Source organism: Giraffa tippelskirchi, chromosome Y, assembly GCF_054371585.1.
Source record: "Giraffa tippelskirchi isolate mGirTip1 chromosome Y, T2T-mGirTip1v1.2.pri, whole genome shotgun sequence".
NCBI lineage: Eukaryota > Metazoa > Chordata > Mammalia > Artiodactyla > Giraffidae > Giraffa > Giraffa tippelskirchi.
This window is the reverse complement of record NC_137290.1, coordinates 13,101,505-13,125,483: the sequence shown is the minus strand read 5'-3', so window position 1 is coordinate 13,125,483 and position 23,979 is coordinate 13,101,505. Positions and strand designations below refer to the sequence as shown.

The following is a 23,979-nucleotide window of genomic DNA, read 5'->3' as shown; positions in this document are numbered from 1 at the left end:
GAAACTACAAAACTCTTAGAGGAGAACACAGGCAGAACACTCTCTGACATAAATCACAGCAAGATCCTCTATGACCCACCTTCCAGAGTAATTGAAATAGAAACACAAATAGACAAATGGGGCCTAATTCAACTTAAAAGCTTTTGCACAATAAAGGAAATCACAAGCAAGGTTAAAAGGCAGCCTTAAGAATGGGACAAAGTAATAGCAAATGAAATAACTGACAAAGGATTAATTTCCAAAATATATAAGCAGCTAATGCAGCTCAACATTAGAAAAATAAATGACCCAATCAAAAGTGGACGAAAGAACTAAACAGACATTTCCCCAAAGAAGACATAAAGAGGTCTAATAAACACATGAAAAGATGCTCAACATCACTTATTAATAAAGAAATGCAAATCAAAACCACAATGAGGTATGATGATTCACACACCGGTCAGAAAGGCCCCCATCAAAAAGTCTACAAAAATAAAGGCTGGAGAAGGTTTACAGAAAAGAGAACTCTCTTACATTGTTGGTGGGAATGCAAACTGGGCAAGCCACTATGAAGAACAGTGTGGAGACTCCTTAAAAAAACTGGAAACAGAACTGCCATACAACCCAGCAATGCCACTGCTGGGCATACACACCGAGGAAATCAGAACTGAAAGAGACACATGTACCCAATGTTCATTGCAGCATGGAAGCAACCTAGATGTCCCTTGGCAGACAAATGGATAAGGAAATTGTGGCACATACACACAACAGAATACTACTCAGTTATAAAAAAAAAAATGCATTGAGTCAATTCTAATGAGGTGGATGAAACTGGAGCCTATTATATAGAGAGAAGTAAGTCAGAAAGAGGAACACCATACAGTATAGTAATGCATATATGTGTTAATGTATGTTAGAAAGATGGTAACAACAACCTTATATGCAAGGCAGCAAAAGAGACAGAGGCTGAAAGAACAGACTTTTGGGCTATGTTTTGAAGGTAAGGGTGGGATGATTTGAGAGAATAGCACTGAAACATGTATATTACCATATGTAAAATAGACGACCAGTGCAAGTTCAATACATGAAGCAGGGCACTCAAACCCGGTGCTCTGGGACAACCCAGAGGGATGGGGGGACACGTGCACCCATGGCTGATTCCTGTCAATGTATGACAGAACTACCCTAATATTGTAAAGTAATTATCCTATTAAAATAAATTAATTAAAAAAAAATTATTTTTGGATATTCTAATCCAGATAGTATAATGGACACCAATTTGATAAGCATTTTCCTAAATCATTGTTAGAGCAGAACCTATGTGAATTTGCCATGGGAAAATGGTGAATGATCACAAATATTAAATCTGTTTTAGTGTAAAAATGAAAGAAAATAGTGGAAAGACAATGTACAGAAATACGGTAGAAAATACGGCAAGTCATATATCTCATAGGGGTTTTTAACCAGGAATACATAAGAAACTCCTGCAACTCAACAAAAAAGAAATAATCTAATTTTAAAATGGGCAAAAAACTTGAATAAACATTTCTCCAAAAATCTATAAATGGCCAGTGAACACATTTTTCATTAGTTAGCACAATGCAAACATAAGGTATAAGATATCACATCAATTAGAACAAAGAAAAAATGTTAGTGAGGATCTAAAGAAATTGGAGATGTTGCAAATTACCAACACACTTTTAATTTAAAATGTTTGTTGAATTTTGTCATTATCATTCCTTGAAGTTACCTACCTGCCAGGAACATTTCCATAAGCTTGCTCTGTGTCATATCCTTGATGGTTCTACCTGAGTAAGCATTCAAAGTGGGGTCAGCACCATAGGAGAGAAGCAGGCAAACAATCTCCAAGTAATCATTCTCAACTGCATCATGAAGAGGCCTAGAAAGAGATGTACAATGATTTTAAAGCTGTGTGCAGATATTTATTTTTGAAGTAGTTTAACAAAAAAGTATGCAATTTCAAAACATTCTACAGCAGATAGTGAAAGTGAAGCATGACGACTGAGCCAAGATGAAATAATAAATTATTCTTAGTTCTATACCAGTGATTTATAGGACATATGAATGAATAATTTCAGAAATAACTCTCAAATGAAAATCTATTTTAACCCAAGGCTTCACTGAGGACAATGATGAGAATATCATTGTTTTAACAGATGGTTAAAAAAACTTAACCAGTGACAATACTGATTAAAGATGAGTTCCGAAGGAAAAAAGAAATTCCAACATTATGGAACCCCAATACAAGTATCAACTGTTGAAAACACTACTCCATTTTTAGAAGAACAGGATACAAAGTTGAGGGAGAGGTAGAAATCTGTCCTGGAATCCGGACTCTAGGAACTTAAGAGATTAACAATGAAAATTCTGCTTCAAAAACTCAGCAAATGATAGGCAGAAAAGAAACAGAACCCAAAGTCACCCCAGAAGCAGAGGCATTAGGGTGAGTTTTCATGAAGATTCAGAGTCTTCATATCTATTTCCACAGCGGGCTAAAATACTACCTGCATTCCCACCCAAATGAGTACTATTTTGAAACTATAAAATGCCATACACATTTCAGTTTTGATGTCAGAACAGTCCTAGTACATTGCCTCTTGATAGCATTTCATGCACCTAAGCACAGGCTTGGACCTCAGGCCAATAAATGGTGACCATGTTGGGCATGGGGCCAACTCTGAAGATGGGGTTTATGACAGCAAGTTGTACACAAAGCCATCACAGGTCTGTACTCATTACTGTTTGAACTTGTAGCTCATATGTATTTTGAATGCAGTGATTTAAAACTTAGTATCACTATTTATTGATTGCAGCCAAGAAATTAAATGATGCTTACTCCTTGGAAGGAAGGTTATGACCAACCTAGATAGCATATTGAAAAGCAGAGACATTACTCTGCCAACAAAGTCCGTCTAGTCAAGGCTATAGTTTTTCCAGTAGTCATGTATGGATGTGAGAGTTGAATGGTGAAGAAAGCTGAGCACCGAAGAACTGATGCTTTTGAACTGTGGTGTTGGAGAAGACTCTTGAGAGTCCCTTGGACGCAAGAAGATCCAAGCAGTCCATCCTAAACGAGATCAGTCCTGGGTGTTCATTGGAAGGACTGATGTTGAAGCTGAAACTCCAATCCTTTGGCCACCTCATGTGAAGAGTTGACTCATTGGAAAAGACCCTAATGCTGGGAAGGATTGGGGGCAGGAGGAGAAAGGGACAACAGAGGATGAGATGGCTGGATGGCATCACTAACTCGATGGACATGGGTTTGGGTAGACTCCGGGAGTTAGTGATGGACAGGGAGGCCTGGCGTGCTGTGATTCCTGGGGTCACAAAGAGTCAGACACAACTGAGCGACTGAACTGAACTGAACTGATTAGACAGACCTTTGTAACATGTTGCTATGGTTAGTCAGTTGCTGAGTTGTGCCCACAGACTTCAAGCATGCCATGGTTCCCTGTCCTTTATCAACTCCCAGAGCTTACTCAAACTCATATCCTTTGAGTTGGTAATACCACCCAACCATCTCATCCTCTGCCCTCCCTTTCTCTTCATGGCTTCAATCTTTTGCAGCATCAGGATTTTTTCCAATGAGTCAGTTCTTCGCATTTGGGGGCCATATTAGAGCTTCAGCATCAGTCCTTTCAAGGAATATGCAGGACTGATTTCCTTTTGAATTGACTTGTTCAATTTCCTGGCAGTCTAAGGGACTCTCAAGAGTCTTCTCCAACATAACTGTTCAAAAGCATCAATTATTCAGAGCTCAGCCTTCTTTATGGTCTAAGTCTTACATCCATACATGACTAATAGAAAAACCATAGCTTTGACTAGATGGATCTTTGTTGGCAATGTAATCTCTCTTTTAATACACTGTCTAGGTTTGTCAAAGCTTTTCTTCCAAGGAGCAAGCATTTATTAATTCCATGGCCACAGTCACCATCTGCAGTGATTATGGAGCCCAAGAAAATAAAATCTGTCATTGTTTCCCAATCTATTTGTCATGAAGTGATGGGACTGTATGCCATGATCTTCATTTTTCAAATGTTGAGTTTTAAGACCGTTTTTCACTCTCCTCTCTCACTTTCATCAAGAGGATCTTTAGTTCCTCTTTGCTTTATGCCATTAAGTTGGAGTCATCTGCACATATGAGATTACTGACACTTAACCCAGCAAGCTTGACTCCAGCTTGCGCTTCATCCAGACCAGCATTTCACATGATATACTCTGCATGTAAGTTAAATAAGCAGGGTGACAATATAAAGCCTCGATGTATTCCTCTCTCAATTTGGAACCAGTCTGTTTTTTCATGTATGGTTCCAACTGCTGCTTCTTGACCTGTGTACAGATTTCTCATAGGTGAGATGGTCTAGTTCTCCCATCTCTGTAAGAATTTTCTAGTTTGTTGTAATCCAGACAGTCAAAGGCCTTAGCATAGTCAGTGAAGCAGAAGTAGATGGTTTTCTTGAATTTCTTTGCTTTTTGTATGATCCAAAGGATGTTGAAAATTTGATCATTCCTGTGCCTTTTCCAATTCCAGCTTGGGCATCTGGAAGTTCTTGGTTCATGTCCTGTTGAATCCTAGCTTTGAGGATTTTGAGCTAATATTACTTTGCTAGCAAGAAAAAGACTGCAGCTCTGTAGTTGTTTGAACATTCTCTGACATTGCCTTTCTTTGGTATTGGAATGAAAGCTGAATTTTTCCAGTCCTGTGGCCACTGTTACATTTTAAAGTTTTTCTGGCATATTGAGTGCAGCACTTTCACAGCATCATCTTTTAGGATTTGAAATACCTTGGCTAGAATTCCATCACCTCCACTAGTTTGTTCATAGTAATGCTTCCTAAGCCCCACTTGACTTTGCACTCCAGGATGTCTGGCTCTGGGTGGGTGATCATACCAGAGTGGTTATCTGAGTCATTAAGATCATTTTTGTATAGTTCTTCTGTGTATTCTTGCCACCTCTTCTTAATATATTCTGCTTCCGTTAGGTCCATACCATTTCTGTCCTTTATTGTATCCATCTTTGCATCAAATACTCCCTTGGTATCTCTGATTTTCTTGAACCTCTAATTTCTCTAACTTTCTAATTTTCTCTAGTCTTTCCCATTCTTTATTTTTCCTGTGCTTCTTTGCCCTCATCACTTAGGCAGGCTTTCTTATATCTCTTTACTTTCAGAACTCTGCATTCAGATGGGTATATCTTTCCTTCTCTCCTTTCTTTGTCACTTTTCTTCTTTTCTCAGCTATATGGAAGACCTCCTAAGACAACCATTTTGCCTTTTTGCACTTCTTCTTTGGGATGGTCTTGATCACTGCCTCCAGTACAATGTTACGAACCTCCACCCACAGCTCTTAAGGCCTATCAGATCTAATTCCTTGAATCTATTTATCACTTCGACTGTATAATTATAAGAGATTTGATTTAGTTCATACCTTAATGGTCTAGTGGTTTTCCCTACTTTCTTCAGTTTAAGTCTGAATTTGGCAATAAGGGGTTCACGATCTGAGCCACAATCAGCTGCAAGTGTTTTTTTTTTTTTTTTTTTTGCTGACTGTATAGAGCTTCTCCATCTTTGGATGCAAAGAATATGTTCAGCCTGATTTTGGTATTGACCACCTGGTGATGTCAATGTGTAGAGTCTTCTCTTGTATTGTTGGAAGAGGGTGCTTACTACAACCCATGTGTTCTCTTGGCACAACTCTGTTAGCCTTTGCCTGGCTTCATTTTTTACTCCAAGGCCAAACTTGCCTGTTACTCCAGGTATCTCTTAACTTCCTACTTTTGCATTCCAGTCCCCTATAATGAAAAAAGCTGGGCCTTTTTTTTTTTTTTTTTGGTGTTAGGTGTAGAAGGTCTTGTAGGTCCACATAGAACTGTGTAACTTCAGCTACTGCAGCATTCTTTGTTGTGGCACAGACTTGGACTACTGTGATACTGAATGCTTTGCCTTGGAAACAAAACAAAATCATTCTGTTGCTTTTGAGACTGCACCCAAGTACTGCACTTCACAGACCCCTTTGTTGACTGTGAGGGCTACTACATTTCTTCTAAGGGATACTTGTCAACAATGATAGATATAATGGTCAACCAAATTAAATTCGCCCATTCTGGTCCATTTGAGTTCACTACTTCCTAAAATGTCTATGTTCAATCTTGCCATCTCCTATTTGATCACCTCCAATTTACCTTGAGTCATGGACCTAACATTCCAGGTTCCAATGCCACATTGTTCTTTCTTTTTCTTCATTAATTCATTTTAATTGGGGGCTAATTACTTTACAGTATTGTAGTGGCTCACTTTCACTTTTCACTTTCATGCCTTGGAGAAGGAAATGGCATCCCATTCCAGGGTTCTTGCCTGGAGAATCCCAGGGACGGGAGAGCCTGGTGAGCTGCCATCTAGGGGGTCGCACAGAGTCGGACATGACTGAAGCGACTTAGCAGCAGCAGCAGCAGTGGCTTTCACCATACATTGACATGAATCAGCCATGGGTGTACACGTGTACCCCATCCTGAATCCCCCATACTCATCCCATCCCTCAGGGTTGTCCCAGTGCCCACCAGCCCTGAGCACCCTGTCTCATGCACAAAATTTGGACTGGAGATCTATTTCATATTTCTTTACAGCACCGGACTTTACTTTTACCAAGAGACACATGCACAACTGGGCACTGCTTCCACTTTGGCTCAGTCTCTTCATTCCTTCAGGTGCTATATCTCCACTCTTCTCCACTAGCATATTGGGCACTTGCCCACCGGGAAGTTCATCTTTCAGGGTCATATCTTTTTGCCTTTTCATACTGCTTATGGGATTCTCAAGGCAAGAGTGCTGAAGTAGTTTGCCATTCTAGTCTTCTGTTGACCACATTTTGTCAGAATTCTCCATCATTAGCCATCCACGTTTGGTGGTCCAACATGGCATGGTTCGTGGGTACATGAAGTTAGATAAGGTAAACCACTTAGATATGTTTAAAAAGTTAAAGATACAAAAAAAAATACATAAAGCTAATACAATTTTTTAGTTCAGTTCAGTTCAGTTCAGCCTCTCAGTCACGTCTGACTCATTGTGACCCCATGAAATGCAGCATGCCAGGCCCCCCCATCCATCACCAACTCCAAGAGTTTACCCAAACTCATGTCCATTGAGTCAGTGATGCCATCCAATTTTCTCATCCCCTGTCATCCCCTTCTCCTCCTGCCCTCAATCTTTCCCAGCATCAGGGGCTTTTCAAATAAGTTAGCTCTTAGGATCAGTGACCAAAGTACTAGAGTTTCAGCTTCAACATCAGTCCTTCCAATAAACATCCAGGACTGATCTCTTTTAGGATGGAATGGATAGATCTTGCAGTCCAAGGAACTCTCAGGAGTCTTCTCCAACACCACAGCTCAAAAGCATCAGTTCTTCTGGGATCAGCTTTTTTTTTTTACAGTACACCTCTCACATCCATACATGACTACTGGAAAAATCATAGCCTTGACTAGACGGACATTTGTTGGCAAAGTAATGTCTCTGCCTTTTAATATGCTGTCTAGGTTGGTCATAATTTCCTTCCAAGGAGTAAGCATCTTTTAATTTCATGGCTGCAGTCACCATCTGCAGTGATTTTTGAGCCCAGAAAAATAAATTCAGCCACTGTTTCCCATCTATTTCTCATGACGTGATGAGACTGGATGCCATGATCTTAGTTTTCTGAACGTTGAGCTTTAAGCCAACTTTTTCACTCTCTTCTTTCACTTTCATCAAGAGACTCTTAAGTTCTACTTCACTTTCTGCCATAAGGGTGGTGTCATCTGCATATATGAGGTTATTAATATTTCTCCTGGCAATCTTGATTCCAGCTTGTGCTTCCTCCAGCCAGGCGTTTATCATGATGCAGTCTCCATATAAGTTAAACAAGCAGGTAAACAATATACAGCCTTGACATACTCCTTTTTCTATTTGGAATCAGTCTGTTGATCCATGTCCAGTTCTAATTGTTGCTTACTGACCTGCATACAGGTTTCTCAACAGGCAGGTCTGGTGGTCTGGTATTCCCATCTCTTTCAGAAATTTCCACAGTTTATTGTGATCCACACAGTCAAAGGCTTTGGCATACTCAATAAAGCAGAAATGGATATTTTTCTGGAACTCTCTTGCTTTTTTGATGATCAAGCAGATGTTGGCAATTTGATCTCTGGCTCCTCGCCTTTTCTAAAACCAGGTGAACATCTCGAATTTCGAGGTTCACATATTGCTGAAGCCTGGCTTGGAGAATTTTGAGCATTACTTTATTAGCGTGTGAGATGAGTGCAATTGTGCGGTAGTTTGAGCATTCTTTGGCATTGCCTTTCTTTAGGATTGTAGTGAAAACTGGCCTTTTCCAGTCCTGTGGCCACTGCTGAGTTTTCCACGTTTGCTGTCATATTGAGAGCAGCACTTTCACAGACCATCTTTTAGGATTTGAAATAGCTCAACTGGAATTCCATCACCTCTACTAGCTTTGTTCATAGTGATGCTTCTTAAGGCCCACTTGACTTTACATTTCAGAATGTCTGGCTCTAGGTGAGTGATTATACCATTGTGATTACCTGGGTCGTGAAGATTTTTTTGTATAGTTGTTTTGTGAATTATTGCCACCTCTTCTTAATATCTTATGCTTTTGTTAAGTCCATACCATTTCTGTCCTTTATTGAGCCCATCTTTGCATGAAATGTTCCCCTGGCATCTCTGATTTTCTTGAAGAGATTCTCTACTCTTTCCTATTCTATTGTTTTCCTCTCTCTATTTGCACTGATTGCTGAGGAAGGCTTTCTTATTTCTCCTTGCTATTCTTTGGAATTCTGCATTCAGATGGGAATATCTTTACTTTCTCATTTCTTTCTTGCTTCTCTTCTTTTCACAGCTATTTGCAAGGCCTCCTCAGACAGCCGTTTTGCCTTTTTGCATTTCTTTTTCTTGGGGATAGTGTTGGTCCTTGTCTCCTGTACAATGTCACGAACCACCGTCCACAGTTCTTCAGGTACTCTGTGTATCAGATCTAGTCACTGTTTCTCACTTCCACTGTATACTCATAAGGGATTTGACATAGGTCATACCAGAATGGTCTAGTGGTTTTCCTCATTTTCTTCAATTTAGGTCTGAATTTAGCAATCAGGAGTTCATGATCTGAGCCACAGTCAGCCCCGGGGTTGTTTTTGCTGACTGCAGAGTGCATCTTCACCTTTGGCTGCAAATAATATAATCAATCTGATTTCGGTGTTGACCATGTGGTGATGTCCATGTGTAGAGTCTTCTCTTGTGTTGTTGAAAGAGGCTGTTTGCTATGACCAGTGCATTCTCTTGGCAGAATTCTATTAGCCTTTGCCCTGCTTCATTCTGTACTTCAAGGCCAATTTGCCTGTTACTCCAGGTGTTTCCTGACTTCCTACTTTTGCATTTCAGTCCCCCTTTTTATGAGTGTTAGTTCTAAAAGGTCTTTTAGGTCTTCATAGAACTGTTCAACTTCAGCTTCTTCAGAATTACTGTCAGGGCATATTCTTGGATTACTGTGATATTGAATTGTTTGCCTTGGAAACGAACAGAGATCATTTTGTCGTTTTTGAGATTGCATCCAAGTACTGCATTTTGGACTCTTTCATTGACTATGATGGCTACTCCATTTGTTTAAGGGATTCCTAGATGGGTAGACCACTTTCTCCCCCATAAATTCATCAAATGATCATTCGAACGCTAACCAAATACCACAAAACAACTTCTGAATGCTGGTGGAGGACACCAGACACCAAGAAAGGCAGCCCATTGTGTTCGAAAGTAAAGAGGACAAAATATAAAAGATTTAAAAAAGAGACAAAAGTATTAGGGACAGAGACCCATACCAAGGAGGGAGTCATAAAAGAGGAGACGTTTCCAAACAACAGAAAACCCTCTCACTGGCGGATCTGTGGGGAGTTTTGGAATCTCAGAAGGCAACATAACCAGGAGGAAGAAATAAATCAATAAAACCCACAGGTTGCCTAACTGCAACCAACAGCAGAGAAGTAGCCCTGATGCTCACATCCGCCACCAGCAAGCAGCGGCTGAACAGGGAAGCGCGGGATGCATTGCTTAGGGTAAGGACCAGGCCTGAAAGCCCTGAGGGCAATCTGAGGGAGCAAACATGGGATAGCCAAAGAGGGAAAAGAAAAAAAGAGGAAAGAGAGAGAGAGAACTTTCCTGTGAAAAGCTCTAACCTAAGGCACTGCCGTGCCCACTCACAGATCAAAGGACTGAGCAAATATCGAGGAGACCTAGTTGGCTGCGGACCTGCTCATCCCCCACTGGAGGCAGAAAGGCAGTCTGGTGACAGCCAGAGCCAGAAGGCACGGGGCAAACTTGGCCCCAGAGGCGGCATCCCCTACCAAACTGCGAGCAGGCCCCCAGTTGCTAACCACGTCATCCTGGGATCCTGGACAGTTGATAACCACCAGGAGGGTAGCAACCAGAGATCAGCTCCCAAGAGGAGAAACACAGCACACCTGACATGGCTCTCCCGCTGCACAACCAGGACATCAAACAGCTGGGACCAGGGAGGTGATAAGATGCACTGCACCTGGGGAGAGTGCACTCGCCAAGTACCTGGTCGCCTGAGCTGCTCAAACCTGGGAAAAGCACAAAACACAGGCCCAACTGAATCTGTTCCTTTGTGGAGTCCCGAGAACCAGAACCTGAGTAGTGAAGACCTGGGAAGTATATGCAACCCAGGGCCCGTCTTGGACAGTTCCCCAACAGACCAACCATGAGCCTGAGCAGTGTAGACCGGGAAAGCATACATACAGTGAATGGGTGCAAACCCAGTATGGCCCAGGCACTGCAAGCACTCCCCACATATGCCAGTGATATTTGTTTCTAGTGTTCAACTCTCCCTGCAGCATAATTGAACAAGTGAGCCTAAATAAATGACCACCTTTGCCCCCTTGTGTCAGAGTGGAAGTTAGATACTGAAAAGACTTGCAAACAGAGGAAGCCAAAATAAACAAATGAGAGGGAACCACTTTGGAAGTGACAGGTGCAACAGATGAAAACTCTGTAGTCAGCACTGGCTACATTAGAAGGGACCTATAGACCTCCAATACTTTGGCCACCTCATGCGAAGTGTTGACTCATTGGAAAAGACCCTAATGGTGGGTAGGATTGGGGGCAGGAGGAGAAGGGTATGACAGAGGATGAGATGGTTGGATGGCATAACTGACTCAATGGACATGAGTTTGGGTAGACTCCGGGAGTTGGCGATGGACACAGAGGCCTGGCACGCTGCAGTTCATGGTGTCGCAAAGAGTTGGACACGACTGAGCGACTGAACTGAACTGAACTGATAGGCGCTGAGAAGTATAAGCTGGAACAAGGAACTATCTGAAATTGAACTAACCCACACTGCCCTCAAAAGCACCAGAGAAATTCCTAGATATGTTTTACTATCATATTTTTTTAATTTTTTTTATTTTTAAGTTCTTTATTATTCCTTTAATTTTCATTTTTAAAACCTACTATCACCTTGGGGGAAAAAAGACCCTATTTTTAAAGCAAATTTCATTTTTTTTAAATAACTTTTGTGATTTTGTTTTGTATTTTTAATACTCTATTTTTGAGAGTCTAACGTCTAGATTTTTAATCTTTGCTTTTTGGTATTTGTTATCAATTTGGTACCTTTAAGAATTAAATTTTCAGTACCCATTTTTACATAGGAGGCTGATTACTGGCTTGATTGCTCTCTCCTCTTTTGACTCTCCTTTTTCTCCCCCAGGTTATCTCTATCTCCTTCCTCCCCCTTCTCTTCTCTACTTAACTCTGTGAATCTCTCTGGGTGTTCTGGACTGTGGAGAACACTTACGGAATGGGTCACAGACTAGATTGGTCTCTCTCCTTTTGACTCCCCCTCCTCTCCTCCTGGTCACCTCTATCTCCTTCCTCTCTCTTCTCTTCTCTATGCAACTCCATGAATCTCTCTGAGTGTTCCAGACTGTGGAGAACAAATAGGGAAATGATAAGTGGCTAGATTGCCCTCTACCCTTTTGATTCCCCTCCTCTCCTCCTGGTCACCTCTATCTCCTTCCTCCCACTACTCTTCTTCATGTAACTCTGTGAACTTCTCTGGGTGTCCCCCAGTGTGGAGAATCTTTTCACCATTAATGTAGATGTTTTATCATTGGTGATGTATGGATGGAAAAGTCTTGAGGCTACCGTAAGAATAAGACTGAAAGTCAGAGGCAAGAGGCTTAAATCCAAAGCTTCAGAAAACCAGAGAAATCCTGACTCCAAGGAACATTAACTGACATGAGTTCATCTAAAACCCTCCACACTTACACTGAAACCAAGCTCCACCCAAGAGCCAACAAGTTTCAGAGCAAGACACACCAAGCTAATTCTCCAACAAAGCAGGTAACAACCATAAGCACAAAAATACAGGCCCAAAGTTACACCACACCTATAAATATCTCAAAACTCACTACTGGACACTTCATTGCACTCCAGAAAGAAGATATCCAGCTTCACCGACCAGAACACTGACACAAGCTCCCCCAACCACGAAACCTTGACAAGCCACTCTTCCAACCCCACCCACAGGGAGGAACCTCCACAATAAAGAGAAAACACAAACTTTCAGCATGTATAAAGGCCACCCCAAACACAGCAACCTAAACAAGATTAAAAAGCAAAGAAATATTCAGCAGGTAAAGGAACATGATAAATGCCCACCAAACCAAAAAAAAGGGGGGGGGAGGAGATAGGGAGTCTACCTGAAAAAGAGTTCAACAAATGATAGTAAAAATGATCCAAAATTTTCAAAGCAAAATGGAGTTTCAGATAACTAGTCTGGAGACAAGGATTGAGAAGATGCTAGAAAAGTTTAACAAGGACCTAGAAGAAATACAGAGTCAATCAATAACGAATAATGCAATAACTGAGAACAAAAGCCCTCTGGAGGTAACAGTAGAATAACTGAGGCAGAAGATAGGATAAGTGAGGTGGAAGATAGAATGGTGGAAATAAATGAAGCAGAGAGGAAAAAAGAATTAAAGAAATGAAGACAACCTCATAGACTTCTGGGACAATGTTAAACTCCCCAGCATTCGAATCATAGGAGTTGCAGAAGAAGAAACAAAAAGAAAGGCCATGAGAAAATACTTGAGGAGATAGTAGTTGAAAACTTCCTTAAAATGGGGAAGGAAATAGCCACCCAAGTCCAAGAAACCCAGAGAGTCCCAAACAGGATAAACCGAAGGAGAAACACCTCAAGTCACATATTAATCAAATTAATGAAGATCCAACACAAAGAAAAAATATTAAAAGCAGCAAAGGAAAAACAATAAATAAACCACAAGGGGATTCCCATAAGGATAACAGTTGATCTTTCAATAGAAACTCTTCAAGCCAGAAAAGAATGGCAGGACATACTTAAAGTGATGAAAGAGAAAAATCTACAACCCAGATTATTGTACCCAGAAAGGATCTCATTCAAATATGAAGGAGAAATAAAAACCTTTACAGACAAGCAAAAGGTCACAGAATTCAGCACCACCAAATCAGCTCTTAAACAAATGCTAAAGAATCTTCTCTAGACAAGAAACACAGAAAAGGTTTATAAACTCAACCCAAAACAACAAAGCAAAGCACAATGGGATCATACTTATCAATAATTATCTTTAATGTAAATAGGTTGAATGCCCCAAACAAAAGACAAAGACTGCGGAATGGATAAAAAAATAACAAGACCCCTATATATGCTGTCAACAAGAAACCCACCTCAAACCTAGGGACACATACAGACTGAAAGTGAAGTCCTGGAAAAAATATATTTCACACAGAGACCAAAAGCAAGCAAGAGTAGCAATACTCAAATCAGATAAAATAGACTTTGAAATAAACACAGTGAAAAGAGAAAAAGATGGACACTACATGATGATCAATGGATCAATCCAAGAACAAGATATAACAATTATAAATATATATGCACCGCACATAGCAGCACTGCAATATGTAAGGCTGCTGCTGCTAAGTCATTTCAGTCGTGTCCGACTCTGTGCGACCCCATAGACGGCAGCCCACCAGGCTCCGCCGTCCCTAGGATTCTCCAGGCAAGAATACTGGAGTGGGTTGCCATTTCCTTCTCCAGTGCATGAAAGGGAAAAGTGAAAGTGAAGTCTCTCAGCCGTGTCCGACTCTTCGCGACCCCGTGGACCGTAGCCTACCAGGCTCCTCCGTCCATGGGATTGTCCAGGCAAGAGTACTGGAGTGGGGTGCCATTGCCTTCTCCTATATGTAAGGCAAATGCTAACAAATATGAAAGGGGAAATTAATAGTAACACAATAATAGTGGGAGATTTTAATGTCCTACTCACACCTATGGATAGATCAACTAAACAGAAAATAAGCAAGGAAACACAAACTTTAAATGATACAATGGATGAATTAGACCTAATTGATATCGATAGGACATTTCACACTAAAACAATGAAGTTGATCTTATTCTCAAGTGCACACAGAACCTTCTCCAGGAAAGATCACATCCTGGGCCATAAATATAGCCTTGGTAATTTCAAAAAAAGTTGAAATCATCTCAAGCATCTTTTCTGACTACAATGCAGTAAGATTAGACATCAGCTACAGGGGAAAAAAAAAACTATTAAAAACACAAACATATGAAGGATAAACAACACACTTACGAATAACCAACAAATCATGAAGAAATCAAAAAGGAAATCAAAATGTACATAGGAACGAATGAAAATAAAAACACAACAACCCAAAACCTATGGATTCAGTAAAACCAGTGCTAAGGAAAAGGTTCATAGCAATACAAGCCTACCTCAAGAAAAAGGAGAGAAATCAAATAAATAACCTAACTCTACTCCTAAAGCAACTAGGAAAAGAAGAAATGAAGCACCCCAGGGTTGGCAGAAGGAACAAAATAATAAAAATTAGGGCAGAAATAAATGGAAAAAAAACAAAGGAGACCATAGCCAAAATCAAGAAAACTAAAAGCTGGTTCTTTGAGAAGAACTATTAAATCATCAGCCACATTCATGAAGAAAAAAAGAGAGAATAAAGCCAACAAAATCAGAAATGAAAATGGAGAAATCAACACAGACAACACAGAAATTCAAAGGATCATAAGAGACTACTATCTGTAACTATATACCAATAAAATGAACAACTTGGAAGAAATGGACAAATTCTTCGAAAAGTATAACTTTCTAAAACTGAGCCAAGAAGAAATAGAAAATCTTAATAGACCCATCACAAGCACAGAAATTGAAACTTGATCAAAAATTTCCAGCAAACAAAGCTCAGAACCAGAAGGCTTCACAGCTGAATTCTACCAAAAATTTAGAGAAGAGCTAACACCTATCCTACTCAAACTCTTTCAGAAAATTGCATAAGGTAAATCTCCAAACTCATTCTATAAGGCCACCATTACCCTAATACCAAAATCTGACAAAGATGCCACCAAAAAAGAAAACTACAGGCCAATATCACTGATGAACATAGATGCAAAAATCCTTAACAAAATTCTAGCAAACAAAATCCAACAACATATTAAAAATACCAAACATCATGACGAAGTGGGGTTTATCCCAGGGATGCAAGGATTCTTCAATATTTGCAAATAATCAATGTGATACACCACATTAATGAACTGAAAGACAAACACCATATGATTATCACAACAGATGCAGAGAAAGCCTTTGACAAAATTCAACATCCATTTATGATAAAAACCCTCCAGTAAGCAGGCATGGAAAGAACATATCTCAGCATAATAAAAGCCATATATGATAAATCCACAGCAAACATTATCCTCAGTGGTGAAAAACTGAAAGCCTTTCCCCTAAAGTCAGGAACAAGACAAGGATGCCCATTTTCATCGTTACTATTCAACATTATTTTAGTCACAATAATCAGAACAGAAAAAGAAATAAAAGGAATCCAGATTGGAAAAGAAGAAGTAAAACTCTAATTATCTGTGGATGACATGATCCTCTATATAGAAAAACCTAAAGACTCCACCACAAAATTAGTAGAGCTAATCAATGAATATAAAAGTTACAGGATATAAAATTAGCAAACAAGAATCCCTTGCATTCTTATACACTAACAATGAGAAAGGAGAAATTAAGTGAACAATTCCATTCACCATTGCAACGAAAAGAATAAAATCCTAATAAATCTACTTAAAGAAAAAAGTCCTATATAGAGACTGCAAAGCATTAATGAAATAAATCAAAGATGACACAAATACATGGAGAAATATACCATGTTCATGCATCAGAAGAATGAATATAGTGAAACTGAGTATATTTACCCAAAGAAATCTATAGATTCAATCCAATCCCTATCAAGCAACCAGCAGTATTTTGCAGAGAAAGTTCAGTTCAGTTCAGTTCAGTCGCTCAGTCGTGTCCGACTCTTTGCGACCACATGAACTGCAGCACGCCAGGCCTCTCTGTCCATCACCAACTCCTGGAGTCTACCCAAACCCATGTCCATCGAGTCAGTGATGCCATCCAACCATCTCATCCTCTGTCGTCTTCTTTCCCTCCTGCCCCCAATCCACCCCAGCATTAGGGTCTTTTCCAATGAGTCAACGCTTCATATGAGGTGGCCAAAGTATTGGAGTTTCAGCTTCAACATCAGTCCTTCCAATGAACACCCAGGATTGATCTCCTTTAGGAAGGATTGATTGAATCTCCTTGCAGTCCAAGGGACTCTCAAGAGTCTTCTCCAACACTACGGTTCAAAAGCATCAATTCTTCGGGGCTCACCTTTCTTCACCACCCAACTCTCATATCCATACATGACCACTGGAAAAACCATAGCCTTGACTAGATGGACCTTTGTTGGCAAAGTAATGTCTCTGCTTTTCAATATGCTGTCTAGGTTGGTCATAACCTTCCTTCTAAGGAGTAAGCGTCTTTTAATTTCATGGCTGCAATCAACATCTGCAGTGATTTTGGAGCCTGAAAAAAATAAATTCAGCCACTGTTTCCACTATTTCCCCGTCTATTTCCCATGAAGTGATGGCACCAGATGCGATGATCTTAGTTTTCTGAACGTTGAGCTTTAAGCCAACTTTTTCAGTCTCCTCTTTCACTTTCATCAAGAGGCTCTTCAGTTCTTCTTCACTTTCTGCCATAAGGGTGGTGTCATCTGCATATCTGAAGTTATTGATATTTCTCCCAGCAATCTTGATTCCATCTTGTGTTTCTTCCAGTCCAGTGTTTCTCATGATGTACTCTGCATAGAAGTTAAAAAAGCAGGGTGACAATATACAGCTTTGACATACTCCTTTTCCTATTTGGAACCAGTCTGTTGTTCCATGTCTTGTTCTAACTGTTGATTCCTGACCTGCATACAGGTTTCTCAAGAGACAGATCAGATGGTCTGGTTTGCCCATCTCTTTCAGAATTTTCCACAGTTTATTGTGATCCACACAGTCAAAGGCTTTGGCATAGTCAATAAAGCAGAAATAGATGTTTTTCTGGAGCTCTCTTGCATTTTCAATGATCCAGAGGATATTGGAAATTTGATCTCTGGTTCCTCTGCCTGGTTCCATTTCGTTCCATCTGGTGATGTCTATGTGTAGAGTCTGTTCTTGTGTTGTTGAAAGAGGGTGTTTGCTACGACCAGTGCATTCTCTTGGCAAAACTCTATTAACCTTTGCTCTGCTTCATTCTGTACTCTAAGGCCAAATTTGCCTGTTACACCAGGTGTTTCCTGATTTCCTACTTTTGCGTTCCAGTCGCCTATAATGAAAAGGACATCTTTTTTGTGTGTTAGTTCTAAAAGGTCTTGTAGGTCTTCATAGAAACGTTCAAGCTCAGCTTCTTCAGCATTAGCAGTCGGGGTATAGACTTGGATTGCTGGGATATTGAATGGTGTTCCTTGGAAATGAACAGAGATCATTCTGTTGTTTTTGAGATTGCATCCAAGTACTGTATTTCGGACTCTTTTGTTGACCATGATGGCTACTCCATTTCTTCTGAGAGATTCCTGCCCACAGTAGTAGATATAATGGTCATCTGATTTAAATTCACCCATTCCAGTCCATCTTAGTTTGCTGATTCCTAGAATGTCGACATTCACTCTTGCCATCTCCTGTTTGACCACTTCCAATTTGCCTTGATTCATGGACCTAACATTCCACGTTCCTATGCAATATTGCTCTTTACAGGGTTGGACTTTGCTTCTATCACCAGTCACATCCGCAGCTGGGTACAGTTTTTGCTTTGGATCCATCCCATCATTCTTCCTGGAGTTATTTCTCCACTGATCTTCAGTAGCATATTGGGCACCTACTGACCTGGGGAGTTCATCTTTCAGTGTCCTATCTTTTCATACTCTTCACGGGGTTCTCAAGGCAAGAATACTGAAGTGATTTGCCATGCCCTTCTCCAGTAGACCACATTCTGTCAGATCTCTCCACCATGACTCATCCATCTTGGGTGGCCCCACATGCCATGGCTTAGTTTCATTGAGATAGACAAGGCTGTGGTCTGTGTGATCAGATTAGCTAGTTTTCTGTAGTTACAGCTTCAGTGTGTCTGCCCTATACAGCATATTAAAAAGCAGAGGCATTACTTTGCCAACAAAGGTCCATCTAGTCAAGTCTATGGATTTTCCTGTAGTCATGTATGGATGAAAGAGTTGGACGGTGAAGAAAGCTGAGCGCCAAAGAATTGATGCTTTTGAAATGTGGTGTTGGAGAAGACTCTTGAGAGTCCCTTGGAATGCAAGGAGATCCAAACATTCCATCCTAAAGGAGATCAGTTGTGAGTATTCACTGGAAGGACTGAGGTTGAAGCTGAAACTCCAATACTTTGGCCACCTGATACAAAGAACTGACTCATTTGAAAAGACAGTGATATTGGGAAAGATTGAAGGCAGGAAGAGAAGGTGCTGACAGAGGATGAGTTGTTTGGATGGCATCACTGAATGAATGGACACAAGTTTGAATAAACTCCAGGAGTTGTTGATGGACAGGGAGGCCTGGCGTGCTGCAGTCCATGTGTTCACAAAGAGTTTGACATGACTGAGCAACTGAACTGAACTGAACTCAAGAGCAAGGGACTTCAAAACTCCATGTTCAGCAAGGGACAGAAATCTAGAGAGAAAAGTCAACAAGTAAACAGTGGACTTGAATCAGACATTAGATGAAATTAACCTAACAGATACTTCATCTTAAAGCCACAGAATACTCTGAATAAAAGTGACAAGTATGGCCCCCCTTTTCTTACTCCTGATCTTACAGGAAATGCTTTCAGCTTTTCATCACTCTGTGATGTTTTTGTGGGTCTGTCATATATGGCCTTTATTATGTTGGTAAAATTGCAGGCTTCAAAACTAATACACGGAAGCCCCTTGTATTCCTATACACTAACAATAAAAAATCAGAAAGAAAATTTAAGAAAACAATCCCAATACTTATTAATAAAACTATCTAGGGAGACAAAAGCCCTGTATGCAGAAAACTTTGAGAAAGAAGTCAGAGATGACACAAATAGATGAAGAGGTATACAACGTTCTTGGATTGGAAGAATCAATACTCCGAAAGTGACTATACTACCCAAAGCAGTCTACAGATTCAGTGCAATCTCTATCAAATATGTTTTTCATAGAACTAGAACAAAAAGAATATGGTTTTGGTATAAAAACAGATAAAGAAATCAACAGAACAGGGTAGAAAGCCCAGAAACAAACCCGTGCACTTTTGATCGATTAGTCTATGACAAAGCAGGCAAGAATACACAATGTTGGAAGTATAGTCTCTCAATAAGTGGTGCTGGACAGCTACATGTAAAAGAATATAATTAGAACATTGTTTATCACCATATACAATATAAACTCAAAATGGATTAAACACCTACATATAAGGCTTCATACTATACAACTCATAGAGGAAAATGTAGACAGAACACTCTTCAACATAAATTGCAACAATTGTAAGCAATATCTTTTAGGATTTGCCTCCTAAAGTAAGAATGCAAAAACAAAAATAAACAAATGGAAGCTAATTGAGTTAAAACATGTAGTAAAGCAGATGAAAGCCATCCACAAAATGAAAAGACACCTTTTGTGCACATTGGTGGGTATGTAAATTGGTATAGACACTGTCAAAAATAATATGAAAACTTATTTAAAAAGGTAAAAATAGAATTACCATATTATCCAGGGTAATTACATAATTATATAATTTCTCTCCTGGGCATATGTATAAGAGAAAACTGTAATCAGAAACAACACATGCATCCCAGCAATTGCAGCACTATTTACAATAGCCAGGACATGAAATCAACCTAAATGTCCATTGAAAGAGGAATAGATAAAAAAGTCCTGGTACATATACAAAGTGGAATATTACTCAGCTATAAAAAGGAGTGAAATCAGGCCATTTGCAAAGGTATGGATGGATCCAGAGATTATCAAACTAAGTGAAGTAACTCAGAAGGAAAACTACGGCATGATATCATTGATGTGTGGAACATAAAAAAAAATTATACAATGAATTTATCCGCAATAGAGGAGTAGACTTACAGACATAGAAACAAACTTTAGGTCGGTTCAGTTCAGTTCAGTCGCTCGGTTGTGTCCAACTCTTTGCGACCCCATGAATCGCAGCACGCCAGGTCTCCATGTCCATCACCAGCTCCCACAGTTTACCCAAACCCATGTCCATCGAGTCAGTGATGCCATCCAACCATCTCATCCTCTGTCGTCCTCTTCTCCTCCAGCCCCAATCCTTCCCAGAATTAGGGTCTTTTCCAATGAGTGAACTCTTCTCATGAGGTGGCCAAAGTATTGGAGTTTCAGCTTCAACATCAGTCCTTCCAATGAATACCCAGGACTGATCTTTAGGATGGACTGGTTGGATCTCCTTGCAGCCCAAGGGACTCTCAAGAGTCTTCTCCAACACCACGGTTCAAAAGCATCAATTCTTTGGCGCTCAGCTTTCTTCACCATCCAACTCTCACATCCATACATGACCACTGGAAAAATCATAGCCTTCCTAGCCACTAGACCACCAGGGAGCTGTACTACTGAGATGGATGAAACTGGAGCCCATTATACAGAGTGAAGTAAGCCAGAAAGAAAAACACCAATACAGTATACTAATGCATATATGTGGAATTTGAAAGATGGTAACGATAACCCTATATGCGAGACAGAATAAGAGACACAGATGCATAGAACAATTTTATGGACTTTGAGGGAGAAGGTGAGGGTGGGACATTCTGGGACAATAGCATTGAAACATGTATATTATCATATGTGAAACAGAACACCATTCCGTGTTCGATGCATGAGACAAGGGCTCAGGGCCGGGGCAATGGGATGACCCAGAGGGATGGGATGGGGAGGGAGGTGGGTGGGGGGTCCAGGAAGGGGAACACATGTAAACCCATGGCTGATTCATGTCAATGTATGGCAAAAGCTATTACAATATTGTAAAGTAATTAGTCCCCAACTAAAATAAATAAATTTATTAAAAAAATAATAATAAAAATAAAAATAAATAAAATAAAATAAAATAAATTAAAAAAAAAAAACCATAGCCTTGACTAGACGGACCTTTATTGGCAAAGTAATGTTTTTGCTTTTCAATATGCTATCTAGGTTGGTCATAACCTTCCTTCCAAGGAGTAAGCGTCTTTTAATTTCATGGCTGCAATCAATATCTGCCGTGATTTTGGAGCCCAAAAAAATAAAGTCTGCAAATGTTTCAACGTTTCCCCATCTATTTCCCATGAAGTTATGGCACCAGATGCCATGATCTTAGTTTTCTGAATGTTGAGCTTTAAGCCAACTTTTTCAGTCTCCTCTTTCACTTTCATCAAGAGGCTCTTTAGTTCTTCTTCACTTTCTGCCATAAGGGTGGTGTCATCTGCATATCTGAGGTTATTAATATTTCTCTTGATTCCAGCTTGTGTTTCTTCCAGCCCAGCGTTTCTCATGATGTACTCTGCATAGAAGTTAAATAAGCATGGTGACAATATACAGCCTTGACATATTCCTTTTCCTATTTGGAACCAGTCTCTTGCTCCATGTACAGTTCTAACTGTTGATTCCTGACCTGCATACAAGTTTCTCAAGAGACAGGTCAGATGGTCTGGTATTCTCGTCTCTTTAGGAATTTTCCACAGTTTATTGTGATCCACACAGTCAAACGTTTTGGCAAGGTCAATAAAGCAGAAATAGATGTTTTTCTGGAACTCTCTTGCTTTTTTGATGACCCAGCGGATGTTGGCAATTTGATCTCTGGATCCTGTGCCTTTTCTAAACCCAGCTTGAACATCTGGAAGCTCATGGTTCATTATTGCTGAAGCCTGGCTTGGAGAATTTTGAGCATTACTTTACTAGTGTGTGAAATGAGTGTAATTGTGCAGTAGTTTGAGCATTCTTTGGCATTGCCTCTCTTTGGGACTGGAATGAAAACTGATCTTTTCCAGTCTTTTGGCCATTACTGAGTTTTCCAGATTTGCTGGCATATCGAGTGCAACACTTTGACAGCATCATCTTTCAGGATTTGAGGTAGCTCAACTGGAATTCCATCACCTCCACTAGCTTTGTTCATTGTGATGCTTTCTGAGGCCCACTTGACCTCACATTCTAGGATGTCTGGGTCTAGGTGAGTGATCACACCATTGTGATTATCTGGGTCGTGAAGATTTTTTTTGTACAGTTCTTCTGTGTATTCTTGCCACCTCTTCTTAATATCTTCTGCTTCTGTTAGATCCATACCATGTCTGTCCTTTATCGAGCCTATCTTTGCGTGAAATATTCCCTTGGTATCTCTAATTTTCTTGAAGGGATCTCTAGTTTTTCCCATTCTGTTGTTTTCCTCTATTTCTTTGCATTGATCATTGAGGAAGGCTTTCTTATCTCTCCTTGCTATTCTTTGGAACTCTGCATTCAGATGGGAATATCTCCTTTTCTCCTTTGCTTTTCGCTTCTCTTCTCCTCCCAGCTATCTGCAAGGGCTCCTCAGATAGCCATTTTGTTTTCTTGCATTTCTTTTGCATGAGGATTTTCTTGATCCCTGTCTCCTGTACAATGTCATGAACCTCTGTCCATAGTTCATCAGGCACTCTGCCTATTAGATCTAGTCCCTTAAATCTATTTGTCACTGTATAATCATAAGGGATTTGATTTATGTCATACATGAATGGTCTAGTATTTTTCCCTACTTTCTTCAATTTAAGTCTGAATTTGGCAATAAGGGGTTCATGATCTGAACCACAGTCTGCTCCTGGTCTTGTTTTTGCTGACTGTATAATGCTTCTCCATCTTTGGCTGCAAAGAATATAATCAATCTGATTTTGGTGTTGACCATCTGGTGATGCAAATAAACATACAGTCACCAAATGGGAGAGGGGTAGCAAGGCATAAGTTAGGAGTTCGACACTGACATATTCATGCTACTATACATAAAACAAATAATCCACAGGAATTTACAGCAGTATTGTACGACACAGGGAAGTATGTGTCTAGTAATAATCTGAAATGGAAAAGAATCTTTATATATATATACATATATATATCAGTTCAGCTCAGTCACTCAGTCGTGTCTGACTCTTTGCAACCCCATGAACTGCAGCATGCCAGGCCTCTCTGTCCATCACCAATTCCCGGAGTCTACTCAAATCCATGTTCATCGAGTCGGTGATGCCATCCAACCATCTCATCTTCTGTCGTCCCCTTCTCCTCCCACCCCCAATCCTAGCCAGCATTAGGATCTTTTCCAATGAGTCACCCCTTCGCATGAGGTGGCCAAAGTATTGGAGTTTCAGCTTCAACATCAGACCTTCCAATGAACACCCAGGATTGATCTCTTTTAGGATGGATTGATTGGATCTCCTTGCAGTTCAAGGGACTCTCAAGAGTCTTCTCCAACAACACAGTTCAAAAGCATCAATTCTCTGGCGCTCAGCTTTCTTCACCATTCAACTCTCACATCCATACATGACCACTGG

The 23,979-nt window shown here is 40.2% G+C and overlaps 1 pseudogene; it reads right to left on the bottom strand.

Annotated features, from left to right (window-relative positions):
* LOC145537709 (BCL-6 corepressor-like) overlaps nt 1-23,979 on the bottom strand; it is a 47,952-nt pseudogene that overhangs the window by 6,170 nt on the left and 17,803 nt on the right.